Source organism: Procambarus clarkii, chromosome 72, assembly GCF_040958095.1.
Source record: "Procambarus clarkii isolate CNS0578487 chromosome 72, FALCON_Pclarkii_2.0, whole genome shotgun sequence".
NCBI classification, from domain to species: Eukaryota; Metazoa; Arthropoda; class Malacostraca; order Decapoda; family Cambaridae; genus Procambarus; species Procambarus clarkii.
This window is the reverse complement of record NC_091221.1, coordinates 8,516,677-8,532,833: the sequence shown is the minus strand read 5'-3', so window position 1 is coordinate 8,532,833 and position 16,157 is coordinate 8,516,677. Positions and strand designations below refer to the sequence as shown.

The 16,157-nt window shown below is 43.5% G+C and overlaps 1 protein-coding gene across 11 annotated transcripts in view; it reads left to right on the top strand.

The window, feature by feature from the left end:
* Positions 1 to 16,157, top strand: part of LOC123773583 (RNA-binding protein Raly) — a 713,369-nt gene that overhangs the window by 400,399 nt on the left and 296,813 nt on the right. For 2 of the 11 annotated variants that reach the window (XM_069312456.1, XM_069312454.1), the window contains exon 2: positions 7,658 to 7,737. The exons of the other annotated variants lie outside the window; for them this stretch is intronic. The gene's annotated coding sequence lies outside the window, so the exon portion shown is untranslated. The remainder of the gene's footprint in view (positions 1 to 7,657; positions 7,738 to 16,157) is intronic. 11 annotated transcript variants of the gene reach the window in all.

Genomic DNA, 16,157 nt, shown 5'->3' with positions numbered 1-16,157 from the left:
AGTTAACGAGTTCTTTAACGTGTACAACAAAGACACTCTGCTCTTGTGGACAGCATCTTCCTGTGAGTCAGCATCTTATCTTGAGGTTATCTTGAGATGATTTCGGGACTTTTTAGTGTCCCCGCGGCCCGGTCCTCGACCAGGCCTCCACCCCCAGGAAGCAGCCCGTGACAGCTGACTAACACCCAGGTGCCTATTTTACTGCTAGGTAACAGGGGCATAGGGTGAAAGAAACTCTGCCCATTGATTCTCGCCGGCGCCTGGGATCGAACCCAGGACCACAGGATCACAAGTCCCGCGTGCTGTCCGCTCGGCCGACCGGCTCCCTAACTTTAGGGAGCATTGCAGCATCCATTGCATTCCGCTTCAGCAATGCATAAACAGCATTGACGAGCGTTTGTGATTCAGCCCTTGATGGGCCGAGGGCAAATGGATTTTATGCTGATAAAAAAAATTATTTTGAAAAAGTGCTGGATAGTAGTTGGAGAAATGTTCATCTCCATCTTAACTGGGTTAAGATGGAGATGTCAACAGCTTTGCTGTTGAGAAACGCAACAAACAGGAGTAGAACGGAAACTGCTGAAGGCTTACTGGCCCCCCTGTGATCCAGGTTTTCACTGTATCAGAACAAACTCATTAATAAGTGTGTGTGTGTTTGTGTGTATGTGTGAGTGTGTGAGTGTGTGTGTGTGTGTACTCACCTAGTTGTGTTTGCGGGGGTTGAGCTCTGGCTCTTTGGTCCCGCCTCTCAACCGTCAATCAACAGGTGTACAGATTCCTGAGCCTATCGGGCTCTGTCATATCTACACTTGAAACTGTGTATGGAGTCAGCCTCCACCACATCACCCCCTAATGCATGTGTGTGTGTGTGTGTGTGTGTGTGTGTGTGTGTGTGTGTGTGTGTGTGTGTGTGTGTGTGTGTGTGTGTGTGTGTGTGTGTGTGTGTGTAACTTGAGGTATCATGTTCGATAGATACACGGAGAAAAATGTGGTCTATTGACAATTCTGTGCACATTATAAATCTATTTGATATGACCTTATAATTCAAGGTTTTTCCCTGTGGATCTCCTAGTGTGTATAGACAGTACAGATGTAAGTTAAACGATGCTGACAGCCCTAATTACCCTCCTCACAATTAACCCACTCCCCCCCCCCCCCCTTTGCCTCACAACTAATCTCCAACAAACTCACAACAATCTTCCTCATCACAACTTCCCTCACCCATCACAACCTCTCCATACATCCACAATCAGTCTAGACTCCCACAATATACACTCCCACAACCTGTTTACAACCCCACAACCCCCCCTACAACCCCCCCCCCCCCCTCATTGGGGTGGGACATTTAAGTTCTTACTAGGAAAGTTTTATAGTTTCTCGGTATTTCTCCCCCGCCAGACCGCAAGTGTGGGGGAAAACATGTGATTAATTGTGATAAATGCAGATTACGAATTGGAAGAGAGGGAGGTATGAGAGAAGGAAGGGATGGGGATAGATAAAGGAGAGTTAAGGATCAATGGGAAAGTAGGGAAGGCAAGAAATAAGGGAAAGGGAGTTAGGGGAAGGGGTTAATGCTATGTGATGTGAGAGAAAGGGGAGAAAGGGATGTTTTAAAGAGAAAGGGGTGACCTGTAGAAGGGGGATAGGGGGGTAAATGGTATGTGTATTAAAAAAAATGTCCTATAAAAAGGATTCGCCACGATACAATCCCACAATAATTGCCTAGCCCCTATGTACCTATTCACTGCTAGGTGTATTAGGTGAAAGGAAACGCGACCAACCCTATCCGTTCCAGAATGACTTGACTAAGTGTTCATGTGTTGTTCACATACAACATACGTGTTCATATGTTGTTCACACACAACATACGTGTTCATATGTTGTTCACACACAACATACGTGTTCATATGTTGTTCACATACAACATACGTGTTCATATGTTGTTCACACACAACATACGGGTTCATATGTTGTTCATATGTGTGTGTGTGTATAGAGGGAGTAGAAGGGAGGGAATGAGAGAGAAAGGGACAGGGAATCAGCGTATGTTGAGGCTATGTGGGATAGTCCTCTCCCACTTCCTGTCCCTCATCCCTTATGCTTAACTGGCAGGCTAGTGGTCCCTCAGCCTGGTTCTCGCCACTTAAAAGAAGTTTAAGTGGGTAGACAGCACATATAAGTCGAGAGCAGAGCAGTAAACCCGGAGATATTGCTCCTCCAAGGACCGCTTTCGCTCTCAGGTGGGCAGTGGGGGAGGTGGGGGAGGTGGGTAGGTAGGGGAGATGGGTAGGTGGGTAGGTGAGGATAGGGGGGCATAAAATATGCAGTCATTCTTCCTTAACACACAGCCGAGTGGACAGCGCTCTGGGGTCGTCATCCTAAGGTCCTGGGTTGGATTGCCGATCGAAGCAGAGACAGATGGAACAGAGTTTCTTTCATCTGAAGCTTCTGTTCACCTAGTGGTAAAATTAGGTACCTGGGTGTTAGAGTGCTGCTACTGGCTGCTTCCTGTGGATGTATGTGTGTGTGAGAGAGACAGAAATATATGTAATAGATATGGTCAAATAGGTCGGTAGTTAGTGCATTAGACAAACGATGGTCAGAAAGGCGGAGCCCAAGAGCTAATAGCTTGATCTTGCAAGCACAAACACAGAGACACACACACACACACACCCTATCCACCAGGGGCCTAGTAGCCTGGTGGATAGGGGGCAGGACTCGTAATTCTCTGGCGCGGGTTCGATTCCCGCACGAGGCAGAAACAAATGGGCAAAGTTTCTTTCACCCTGAATGCCCCCTGTTACCTAGCAGTAAATAGGTACCTGGGAGTTAGTCAGCTGTCACGGGCTGCTTCCTGGGGTGTGTGTGTGAAAAAAAAAGTAGTTAGTAAACACTTGATTGACAGTTGAGAGGCGGGCCGAAAGAGCAAAGTTCAACCCCTGCAAACACAACTAGGTGAATACACACACACACACACACACACACACACACACACACACACACACACACACACACACACACACACACACACACACACACACACACACACACACACACACACACAAAGGAGAAGCGTGAGGGCACCTACATTACCTGCGAGGCGACTCTTCTCTGTATTCAGCAAATAATACGGACGCTGATTAAAACTGCTACAGTGTCTCGGGTCAGGGTTTTCTCCAAGTTATTTTTCCTCATTTTCTTTCTCTTTGCAAGTTACTAACACACACACACACACACACACACACACACACACACACACACACACACACACACACACACACACACACACACACACACACACACACACACACACACACACACACACACACACACACACACACACACACCGGCCGGGTGTGTGTGTGTGTGTGTGTGTGTGTGTCCTCATTTTCTTTCTCTTTGCAAGTTACTAACACACACACACACACACACACACACACACACACATACACACACACACACACACACACACACACACACACACACACACACACACACACATATCGACCGGGTAAACAAGGATGAACTTTTCAACACTGGTGGGACGCGAACAAGGGGACACAGGTGGAAGCTGAGTACCCAAATGAGCCACAGAGACGTTAGAAAGAACTTTTTCAGTGTCAGAGTAGTTAGCAAATGGAATGCATTAGGAAGTGATGTGGTGGAGGCTGACTCCATTCACAGTTTCAAATGTAGATATGATAGAGCCCAATAGGCTCAGGAATCTGTACACCAGTTGATTGACGGTTGAGAGGCGGGACCAAAGAGCCAGAGCTCAACCCCCGCAAGCACAATTAGGTGAGTACACACACACACACACACACACAAAACCCTCTGAACTAAGAGGCATGAGTTACGAGGAAAGGCTGCGGGAAATGCACCTTACGACACTGGAAGACAGAAGAGTAAAGGGAGATATGATCACAACCTACAAAATCCTTAGGGGAATCGACCGGGTAAACAAGGATAAACTATTCAACACTGGTGGGACGCGAACAAGGGGACACAGGTGGAAACTGAGTACCCACATGAGCCACAGGGACGTTAGAAGGAACTTTTTCAGTGTCAGAGTAGTTAACAGATGGAATACATTAGGCAGTGATGTGGTGGAGGCTGACTCCATACACAGTTTCAAATGTAGATATGATAGAGCCCAATAGGCTCAGGAATCTGTACACCAATTGACATTTGAGAGGCGGAACCAAAGAGCCGAAGCTCAACCCCTGCCAGCATGACAAGGTAGGTACACACTCACACAATACTCTGAGTCCATAAATAACATTTCGAATATCACCAAAATGCATCACTTTTTGCACTTATTTTCACCTTTTTTTTATCCAAGCCTTCTAATATATCTATTGCTAAGCCACATATACTTCCAATTGATAAAGGCTAATAGGGTGACAGGCCGACGGGGTGACAAGATTTGACAGACGTAAGACGTGACAGGCAGTTTGGTAGAGCCATAGGGAACGGCCACAAACTCCAATAAACAGCTGAAGAGAAGAGAAAGAGAGAATGTATGTAAACAATTAGAATAAGGGGAGACTTGAGAATGTTGTGTGTGTGTCGTATGTACGATCTTTGCTTTTTCGCTCTCTCTGTCTGTCTGTCTCTCTCTCTCTCTCTCTCTCTCTCTCTCTCTCTCTCTCTCTCTCTCTCTCTCTCTCTCTCTCTCTCTCTCTCTCTCTCTCTCTCTCTCTCTCTCTCTCTCTGTCCTTCACACAAAAACTGACTTATGCTGATTTTCTCAAGTTTCTGGTCTCTGAAAATCGAGGAATTGAATCTTATTATTTGTTTCCTCTCACGAGCCGATTTGCATATCCTCTCACGCTCTGTAGGAAGAGTGGCGGGTGTGTGGTGAAGGTGTGTGGTGTAGGTGTGTGGTGAAGGTGTGTGGTGTAGGTGTGTGGTGCAGGTGTGTGGTGCAGGTGTGTGGTGTAGGTGTGTGGTGAGGATGGGTTGCTGATGTATGTAGCGTGGGTGGTGGATGTGGGGAGGCGGGAATTCTATTTATTGGGGGTGTAGGGTGGATGTGTGGATGTGGGGGGGGTAGGGGGGGGTGTGGGGTGTTGATGCGTAGGAGTGTAGCTGAAGCTAGAAGCGGCTCGAACGCAGGTCCGTTAAAGCACCTCATTAGTAATACTGTCATTAATTATTCGCCTGTATTGTGCTGTAATATATTTAATTTAAATGTCCATAACACAACTTCATGAAGTATCTTGAATATATATATATATATATATATATATATATATATATATATATATATATATATATATATATATATATATATATATATATATATATATATATATATATATATATATATATTAAACAATGTTTGTTTGCCAGCCTCTCCTTCTCTCTCTCTCTCTCTCTCTCTCTCTCTCTCTCTCTCTCTCTCTCTCTCTCTCTCTCTCTCTCTCTCTCTCTCTCTCTCTCTCTCTCTCTCTCTCTCTCTCTAACTTCTTGAGGTATGAGAACAGACCCTTAGGGCTAGCCTCACTCAATTTTGTATGTTAATTCCTCTCGGGTACGTGCACAGCATGGGTGGGTTGTGGTTGACATAATTGAAAAGACTATCACTTGACACTATGCCAAAGCTACCCCCTTTCGCCGAATCTTATTATTCACATTCTGGCAAGTATATTGCCCCTTATTTATTGTAAAATATTGAGAGAGAGAGAGAGAGAGAGAGAGAGAGAGAGAGAGAGAGAGAGAGAGAGAGAGAGAGAGAGAGAGAGAGAGACAGAGACAGAGAGAGAGAGAGAGAGAGAGAGACAGAGAGAGAGAGAGAGAGACAGAGACAAACAGACGTTGGTATGAGGAATATGTTCCCATTTCTTCCGTTATTTCATTTATCTTTAATTTATTTCCGGTTGAATAATGCCAAGGCGACCCGGGCACCGCCGGAACGGAATCTAATATAATTAAACGCCTATGTATATATAAATTCTTATTATCAAGAACGGCAAATGAATACACTGGGAGGCCTAATATGAGAAAATTTATTGGGCAAAATGAATATTTCAACTGTAAACTAGTATATACTTTTTTGTATACTTGATTGATACATAGGCCTACCCTGAACATATTAATGTAATATATTTTCGTAAATACTCCTTGTAAGTGGTATGTATACTATCAAAGGTACTTTATACCTATTTTTATGTATTATGAATATGTCTTGCATACATAACCTGTGGAAATACATTTGCTTGGGATTTTTTTCCCATTGGGAAAAAATCACCCAGTTTAATTTCCTTAAATTACTCCTCTTTCCCACTCAGTATGAAATCTCTCCCCCCCTTTCACCCCCTTTTCTCCCTATCCCCCCTTCCATTCCCATCCCATTATTCTCTCCCTTGTACCCCCCCCCTACCATATCTCCAATAACCCTTTTCCCCTATTCCTTTCTCCCTCTAGTGGAAAGTGGATAGAGAGGAGGGTGAGGGGTAGAGTGGATACAAGAAGGAAAGAATAGGCAGGAGAGAGAGGGAGGGATGAGGGGTAACGTAATGGGGGAGACAATGTAAAGTGGAAGAGGGAGAATGTATGGAAAAGAAGAAGGGAGGGGTAAGAAATAGGGTAAAAGAGAGAGAGAGAGGGAAAGGAGAGGAGAATGCATAATGGAACTTTAACCATCTGTTGAGATAATTAACCTCAAGAAAATGTTGCAAGTAAAATTGTGGAACCTGAGGAAACTGTCCTCCAGAGCGAGAGAGAGAGAGAGAGAGAGAGAGAGAGAGAGAGAGAGAGAGAGAGAGAGAGAGAGAGAGAGAGAGAGAGAGAGAGAGAGAGAGAGAGGTGAGGAATAGGAGAAGGGAAGGTGCTAACTTACGAAGACTCTTAAGTACAATATATGCAAAAATCCTCCCATCTGTAGCCCCCGTCTTCCCCTCTCTCTCTTCACACCCCCTTTCCATCACCTAATACCCCTCCCCCAACACATCACACCCTCCCCCATCACCTAAAACCCCTCCCCCATCACCCCATAATGTCCACAGCATCTTCATTCTCTCACTCCTTTCTCACCATTTCCCTCACGTATCATCACTTCTACTTTTATCCATTACTCATTCCTCCCCTTCCCCCTTCCTCTCTCCCTCACCCCTCCTAGAGCCATGCTCCCATCCCCTCCTGACCCTCTGTTCCTTCTCTCCCTCTCTCCCCTACTCTCTATCTCCACCTGGTTATAACTTGTACTTCATATCATATTTCTACAACTTTCACATGTATCCATTCTTTAGATCTCTTGATACCCTTCCTTTCCCTTCCCTCTCCCTTCCTTCAGCTCCCTTTTCCCCCTTCCCTAAGCCCTCCTTTCACCCTCCCTCTACCCCTCCCTTTCCTTCCATCTTAACTTCCCCCTCCTCTTCCATTTTCCCCTAAAATGATATATAACACAAAACCCTATTTTCTCCTCCAATTCCCTATTCATCGCAGTTCTCCATCCCCTTTTTCCCCTCCTCCCTCCCATCTTTCCCTTCAATATTTTCCCCTCCTCTCTTCCGGAAAACTTTATAAAGCCGCAGATGATCAATTTACCTTCGGCTTCGTCCTGGGGAAAATATAATTATGTTCTTTAGCACTTATTTGGCTACGCTCGGATTTCTTCCCTGTGGTAATGACTCGTTTTTCTCCTCTCCCACAGGTAGGACGATCTTAAAAGGTTCAGCAGGCGGGATTATCGACCATCCCGACCGGGTTCTTGCATTAGGATCGCCTCCGGTGGTAAGAGAGTGCTAAGATGTATTATTTTTGCAGTGTTATTGATGGATTGGTGAACTCTATCTAGGGGGGGGGGTGAAAGGGGTGTGGGGGGGGTTGTTTGGTGTTATAAAGAATTGAGGTTGACTCTTATCATCATTTCTTGTTCATTAGTCTCTCTTGCTCTTGCTCTCTCTCTCTCTCTCTCTCTCTCTCTCTCTCTCTCTCTCTCTCTCTCTCTCTCTCTCTCTCTCTCTCTCTCTCTCTCTCTCTCTCTCTCTCTCTCTATGCCACTACACCACACCACTACACCACGCCACTACACCACACCACTACACCAGGCTACTGCACCAGGCTCCAGTAGCAACCTTTCTCTCTCTCTTTCTCTTACTCACTCTCTTCCTTCATGGGTTATACAAGCCAAAAAGGTTTTCTCCATTCGGTTCGGTCCCATATGGTAGACGAGATTTCGTGAGGTATCGTCACTATCCCTCAATAATTCTCGAACATCTGTTTGGTTTAGAAACCGGTTTTAAACGCGAGTAGATCGAGGAATGGATGATCACTGATGAGGTGATATTCCCAAGGTTGGTAGAGGCAGGGTGAAGCTGCCAGAGGGGGGTGAATTAAGCTGTCATGTAGCGGCTGACAAGCTGGTTCAAGTGGAAAAGCTGGGGGCGACGCTTGAATTGGGTCAGGTGAAGTAAAGTTGGTAATGTTGGGGCTTGGATAGGTGTTGTAAGCTTAGATATGTTGAAGCTGGGACTTGGTGGATGGGGGAAGCTTAGTTATGCTGAAGTTGTTACTTGGTGGATAGAGGGAAGGTTAGTTATGCTGAAGTTGGGACTTGGTGGATGGGGGAAGGTTAGTTATGCTGAAGTTGGGACTTGGTGGATGGGGGAAGGTTAGTTATGCTGAAGTTGGGACTTGGTGGATGGGGGAAGGTTAGTTATGCTGAAGTTGGGAACTATATTAATTTATCATTTATATAAAGTGGATAAAACTCATTTTCTTTAATCCTGTCCATAGACTTACTTTTTACTTACTTATAAACAAACTTAGAAGCAACTCTTTTTACCATGTCGTAGCTCAGTCGATTAAGGCAGCGTCTGCGATACTCTCAGACGTAGGTTCGAATCCTCGTCACGGCCCTTGTGGATTTGTTTTTAGAAACAAGGTTTTAATCGAACGATTGGACGCATGATATTGATCCGGCACCAACGGAATATATATATTATAGTTACACAATTGACGATTACGAAACCACTTAAAAATCCATGATATATCATTGCTTATAAATCCCAAAATGTTGAAAGAGTAAACGAAATGTGATATCTAGACTCCGTAGAGTTCGACACGTCATTAACTGACATAAAAGCTCCCAGTTGTTTGATTACAGGTAGTTAACGAGTCTTCAATGACGGCAAGTCTTTTGTATCACTGTACGCTTTTAATTGCAAATTTGCAAGCGCCGTCTTCCATACTGTTTGCAACTCGTTTTGCAAGTTTGATATCTCTGTTCCGAAGCAATAATTAGTAAACATTGATGACCAGACTAGAAGGTGAAGGGACGACGACGTTTCGATCCGTCTTGGACCATTCTCAAGTCGATTGAGAGACTTGAGAATCGACTTGAGAATGGTCCAGGACGGACCGAAACGTCGTCGTCCCTTCACCTTCTAGTGTGTGGTCTGGTCAACATTATTGAGTGAGGAATAATAATCCGTATTTTGCACATTCCATCTTAATTAAATGGAACTTATACCTTTTGACGAAGAGTAGATAAGATTCTACGGGGAAAAGTAGATGAAGACGAAATATTTAGAAGATGCAACAGCAGAATGAGAGGTCGCTTATGGTAGACACGCTTCATGCAGGTCGGCGTTCAATTCCCGACCGTTTATTAAGTGATTGGACACCATTCCTATCCCTCCATCCCATCCCAAATCCTTATCCTGAATCCTTCCAAGTGTTATATAGTCGTAATGGCTTGGTGCTTTCCCTTGATAATTCCCTCCCCTCCTCCCACCTCCAAAAAGTACCTACGGGCTCACCATAGCCCGTGCTACTTGGAACTGTTTGTTCCAAGTAGCGAATCTTTAACAACAATAACAACATCCCCCCTCCCCTCCACCGTCCTGATGTTCCTAGCTTTATCTACTTAGCCAATTCCTCATAGAATCTTGTATGTCGTTAACATATCCCCCATTTCTTTCTATCCACAATTACAAAAGCACCAACAGAATCAGCAACAGCAGAAGCAATAGCAGCAGCGCTAGTTTAGCTGCGTCTACTAGTAGTTAAGACAAGAGGAAGGAATTAGCTGTCGTTCAGCAAATGGAACAAAAGGAATTAAGACAGACAGTTAGACCCAACTGGTAATTAGAGCTTCCATGTCATCTTGCCACTAACATAAGAAACACTTTAATGTCTCGAGGTAACGAGGTGGATAGTGATCATTTAGATTACGTGATAGTAGGAAATGGATAGTAGTGGAAGGGGGGGAAGGAGGAACAGCAGAAAAAAACAGAGATAAACAGAACACAAATAGACAGAAACAGTAAGTCACAATAACAAGGTTGAAAATTACAGACCTGACAGACATATTTGAAAATTTAGGGAGGTTATCTTGAGGTTATCTTGAGATGATTTCGGGGCTTTAGTGTCCCCGCGGCCCGGTCCTCGACCAGGCCTCCACCCCCCAGGAAGCAGCTCCGTAACAGCTGACTAACACCCAGGTACGTATTTTACTGCTAGGTAACAGGGGCATAGGGTGAAAGAAACTCTGCCCATTGTTTCTCGCCGGCGCCTGGGATGGAACCCGGGACCACAGGATCACAAGTCCAGTGTGCTGTCCGCTCGGCCGACCGGCTCCCCGTTTAGTTAGTGTTAATATGTCTGAAAAAAATTATATTTTGAGACATATTTTGAAACATCTATTTCAAATGAGGGAGAACAGGGAAATATGCAGCTTCTCGTTTTATTTTCCTTGTTCCTGCTGTGTCTACTTAGTTAGTTCCTCATAGAATCTTGTATGTCGCTATCATTTCTCCTCTCCCTTGGAAAAACTGCCTAGGAGACTCCTCAGGTATGCGACTGTTTAGAAGCCTTACATGATATCCTTAGCTTGTTCTTCGTACTTCAAGGTGTCCCTCTTGGGCTTCATAACACCAGTCTACGGGCTCACCATAGCCCGTGCTACTTAGAACTTTTTGTTCCAAGTAGCGAATCTTAATCAACATTGGAAATTGTATTGGAAAATAGGTAAATTATAATATATTGTTCTGCTCACAAAGAAAAAGTTTGAGGGGGGAAATAATAGTAATTTTTTTATACTTTGGAGGTATAAAATTATTTGTAAACACAATACAGGGATTTTAATTATTAGTTGAAAGCGCCAAGCCATTACGACTATATAGCACTTGGAAGGGGTCAGGATAAGGATTTGGGATGGGACGGGGGAAAGGAATGGTTGCCCAACCACTTAATGGACGGTTGGGGATTGAAAAACAATTGAGTTGGGGATTGAAATTGACAGGGAAAAATGTATAATTCGTTATATAGTGTGATTTATCAAACATTTGTTGTAGAGATGAGTTAAGTGTTTAAAATGTAAAATATGGGAAGGGAAGGTACTTGGTTGTATCTATGTCTCATTCCTCTCTTTCCCCTCTTTCCCATCTCCCTCTTTCGTCCCCCCTCTCCAGCAGTCTCTTCCAGCATTCCCCTCTCATACCTCTCCCCCTAACATCTATCCCCCCCTTCTCCTTCTCTGTTATCTTCCTATTCTCTTCCTTCTCTTCCTATCCCTTCTCCTCCTATCTTCCCCTCTTCTCTCTCCCACACTTCAAACATCACCCTCTCTCCTTCAGAAAAACTTATAACGAAGAACATACTAGCGAAAAATTCTTCGGGCAACGCAACCAACATTTCAGATTTGCCATCATGAAAATTGCAAGGGGGGTCAGGACGGAGGGGGGGTAATTCACATGCCGATATTTCTTAAAGTGTGGCACTGGGGCCGACTCTAACTGGCTTCACGACACTCCAAAACCCCACAAGCTGGTGGAGGTTAACCCCTAAGCATATGACCTCCAATTTCGAACATACTTTAATTCCTATAGATATAGATGGCGAATATAATCTCTAGTGAAATAGAGGAAAAGATCTATTTTCCTCTGCACCCAATTGCATAGAGAGCTTAGATTAGATGCTTCAGGGAGTCTCTTGGGCAAATATGCAGGATTATGTTTGGAGATTTAAGAGTCCCAAGGGTTTGGGGAGGGAGGAGGAAGACTCTAAAGCCCAGGGCTCGCTCCAGGTAAACTCTGGTAACCAGGAAAACACTCCCCTAACACACGCTTATACATACATACACACGACATGTATACGAAGGCTGGTATAGCCAAGGGGAATAAAGTGGTAGATCCCACTTTGCCTATAGTCACTAATGGGGGATTGCACTCCATTCCCCTCTTGCCTCTTTCCCCATTTCCCTCCTTTGCCTTTTTCCCCTCATTCACACAGATATAAATCCAAAAAAATATACGTTTCCCCAAAAAATTATGACAGTGAAACGACTCGAATCCAAGAACGACTGTGAAAATATTCGAACATTTCAACTTGTTCATAATTTAACATTGATTAGTCGTAAACTCGAGTGCCTACAAGCAATTAGGAAACATATACGAAATGCCAGCAGAAACAGTCAACTTAATCACTTAAGTGCCATATACACTTGAACTTTAGTTTGGGGGGTATTGATCACAACGTCAAAATTCCAAAGTGATTTAGCTTTTTAGTTAGGCAGAACCACTTAGAATTTGACGAGATTGTTAGAACAAGCTGGATCATATATGCCACAGTTGCCTGCCTAGACAGTTCAGGCAAACTAAAATTATATAATATACAGTACAAGCTGAAAACTCTACCCAAACTCTACCCAAACTCTACCCCAACTCTACCCAAACTCTACGCAAACTCTACCCAAACTCCACCCAAACTCTACCCCAAACTCTATCCCAAACTCTACCCAAACTCTACCCAAACTCCACCCAAACTCCACCCAAACTCTACCCCAAACTCTACCCAAACTCTACCCAAACTCTACCCAAACTCTACCCAAACTCTACCTCAAACTCTACCCCAACTCTACCCAAACTCTACCCAAACTCTACCCAAACTCCACCCAAACTCTACCCCAAACTCTATCCCAAACTCTACCCAAACTCTACCCAAACTCTACCCCAAACTCTACCCAAACTCTACCCAAACTCTACCCAAACTCTGCCCAAACTCCACCCAAACTCTACCCAAACTCTACCCCAAACTCTACCCAAACTCTATCCCAAACTCTACCCAAACTCTACCCAAACTCTACCCCAAACTCTACCCAAACTCTACCCAAACTCTACCCAAACTCCACCCAAACTCTACCCAAACTCTACCCAAACTCTACCCAAACTCCACCCAAACTCTACCCAAACTCTACCCAAACTCCACCCAAACTCTACCCAAACTCTACCCAAACTCTACCCCAACTCTACCCAAACTCTACACAAACAATGAACAAACAATACAAACTTAAAATAGAATTAAAATACTATTCAGTATATATGTATTTCCCATTTGCAAGACCTTTTCATTTCAGTCTTTGGCTATAAACCCTCCCCATTACCCCCTTAAACCCCCTTAAATCCCCCTTAAACCACCCCCAAATTACAATTTGGTACCTGGTGGTCTATGCCAGGGACGTCCTGTCTTCGGGCCAATATATACGGACCCTCGTACATCACTCTCCTGGTTCTTAGTGGTGGTGTTCGGTGTTTCGGACCAATTTTAGAATGACTTTTCCATTAGTATTTCAGTTCATACATATTCAAACGGGCCATTGGCTTAAGGGAGATGCTGTGTGTGTGTGTGTGTGTGTGTGTGTGTGTGTGTGTGTGTGTGTGTGTGTGTGTGTGTGTGTGTGTGTGTGTGTGTGTGTGTGTGTGATTTCAACCCTGCTACGACTGCTCTTCAAGCGGACATTGGAGAAAAGGATACGAGGAAGAAAAAATGGAAAAGAACACGGTGTATGGGGAAAGGGGAAATGACGAGAGGGAACATGAAGTCAGGAAGGAAGTCAGGAAGGAAGGAATGAAGGAAGGAGAGAAGTGTCAGGCGCTGGGGTGACTTGGACCTTAGCCAGCATGATAGCGAGTCTCGCGTTACCAGCCCCGACCTCCCTCCTGATAATATGAAAGTTAAGGTGTTAAGATCCACTGCCAAGAAGAGAGAGGCAGCCTATGAGAGGGGGAAGGAAGAGAGAGGGAGCCAGTGAGAGGGTAGGGAAAGAGGAAGGAGCAGGAGAGCAGAGAAAGGGGAGGGAAAGGTTGCCAGAAAGAGGGAAAGGTATTCAGGGAGAGAGAGGAAGAGAGGCAGCTAGAGACCAAGAGAAGAGACCAAGAAGAGAGACCAAGAGACAAGAGACTAAGAGAAGAGGCCAAGGAGAGAGACCAAGAGACAAGAGACTAAGAGAAGAGACCAAGAAGAGAGACCAAGAGACAAGAGACTAAGAGAAGAGGCCAAGGAGAGAGACCAAGAGACAAGAGACTAAGAGAAGAGACCAAGAAGAGAGACCAAAGAAGCAAGAAACCTAGCAACAGCCTACAACATGATTGGCCATCTCTTGTTTGAAAGATAAGATAATTATAAGGAAAAGAAAAAGCACTGAACCACAATAATTATGCAGATCTTTGACAAAGACAAGGAACTAGGATTATATATATTTAAGACGGTGCCAAACTACTTAGATCAACGGGTATCGAACGATGGAATCGTTACACTTCAGCCAATTTTCTTGTAATTGGGATAGTTGGTTTGTGTTCTTTGAGGTCGTTAGACATGAGTATTCCTCCTTGGTTTGATTTTCTTTCAATTTCTTTGGTTTGATTTGACTGAAATTTTATTTGTGATTTCTGGTTTGATCTCCATTGTATCTGGTATACTTTAGTTTGAAAGTTTACAGTGAAAAAAGGAGCATGTATAGTACCCTGGAGGACTTCGGTTTACGTGGTGGATTATCCGAATTTTTACTCTATTGGCTGTTAATCTCTGTGTGTTCTTTTGTTATGAAATTAAAGATTAAATTTTCTGCTTGGCCAGTTATTCTCCTCGTGCAAATGTTGTGTGAAATTACATCATTTGTTGATAGCTATTGTGAAGTATGTTTACATTGCATCGAGGCTGTTGCATGTCTCTCATTGCATCCCAGGTCATGTCAGAGTGGTCTAACAGCTCTGAGATGCAAGATCGAGTGTCTCATTCTGAACCAGCAAGGTTGTTCAAGGTTGTTCAGACGTTGTAGTTAGGTGATGTTACTTCTTATAGTGCTCTTTCGAAGCTTTGTATGATGTGTATTGTTCCTGCTATCGATGATTTTTAGCTTCTCTTCTACTACCCGTTGTGTGAAGAGTCTTAAAGTGTGTCAGATATAACGCCAGAATCCAGGCTTCATCCCCAAATGATGTTTATTTGGGGCTTTTATATATATATAAATATTTTGTTAAATTGTGTGTATATATATATATATATATATATATATATATATATATATATATATATATATATATATATATATATATATATATATATATATATATATATATATATATATATAAAATTCTAGGTGTTTGCATTCTGGCCAGATTCCTGGGATTTCTGGCCAGAGGTCCATGTCCAGCCTCTTGTCCACGGACCATTCAGGGATCTGACAATAGTGTCTATGGGTACATGATAGGGAGGTTTGGGTGACATATATGGCATATATGGAGTGTAGTTGAAGGGGCTCGATTATTTCACCTGTATTGCAAACTTCAGACATCAAGTTCATACTTAGGCTTTGACTGGTGTCGAACTTTTACTTCAAAGAAAAACTTTCTCCCCACCAATGGTAATCATCAGAGAGAGACCTGCTTGAAGTAGGTTATGGCAGACGGCAGCAGTATGCAACCCGTTCTCGCAAATTTAATAAGTCAATATTGACTTATTAGTTGCGTGCATAGGTGACATACTAAACATAATAGTTTCCCTTGAAAATCTTAATAGAAAACACCGACCTTACCTAACCTACTTAGTATGTTAAAATAAGCATCTTATAGCTTCGTAATTACAATTGTTACTTAACCTATTATAGGTATAGGTTAGGTAATAATTGTAATTACGAAGCTATAAGATGCTTTTCTTAACATACTAAGTAGGTTAGGTAAGGTCGGTGTTTTCTATGAAGCTTTTCAAGGGAAACTATTATGTTAAGTATGTCACCTATGCACATATTTAATAAGTCAATATTGACTTATTAAATTTGCGAGAACGGGTTGCAGTATGACGTAGAACTTCCCCACCGTGGCAGGAAATAGCATAAATATAAGTCTTGCACTTCCTTGACAGCAGCGGCTGCA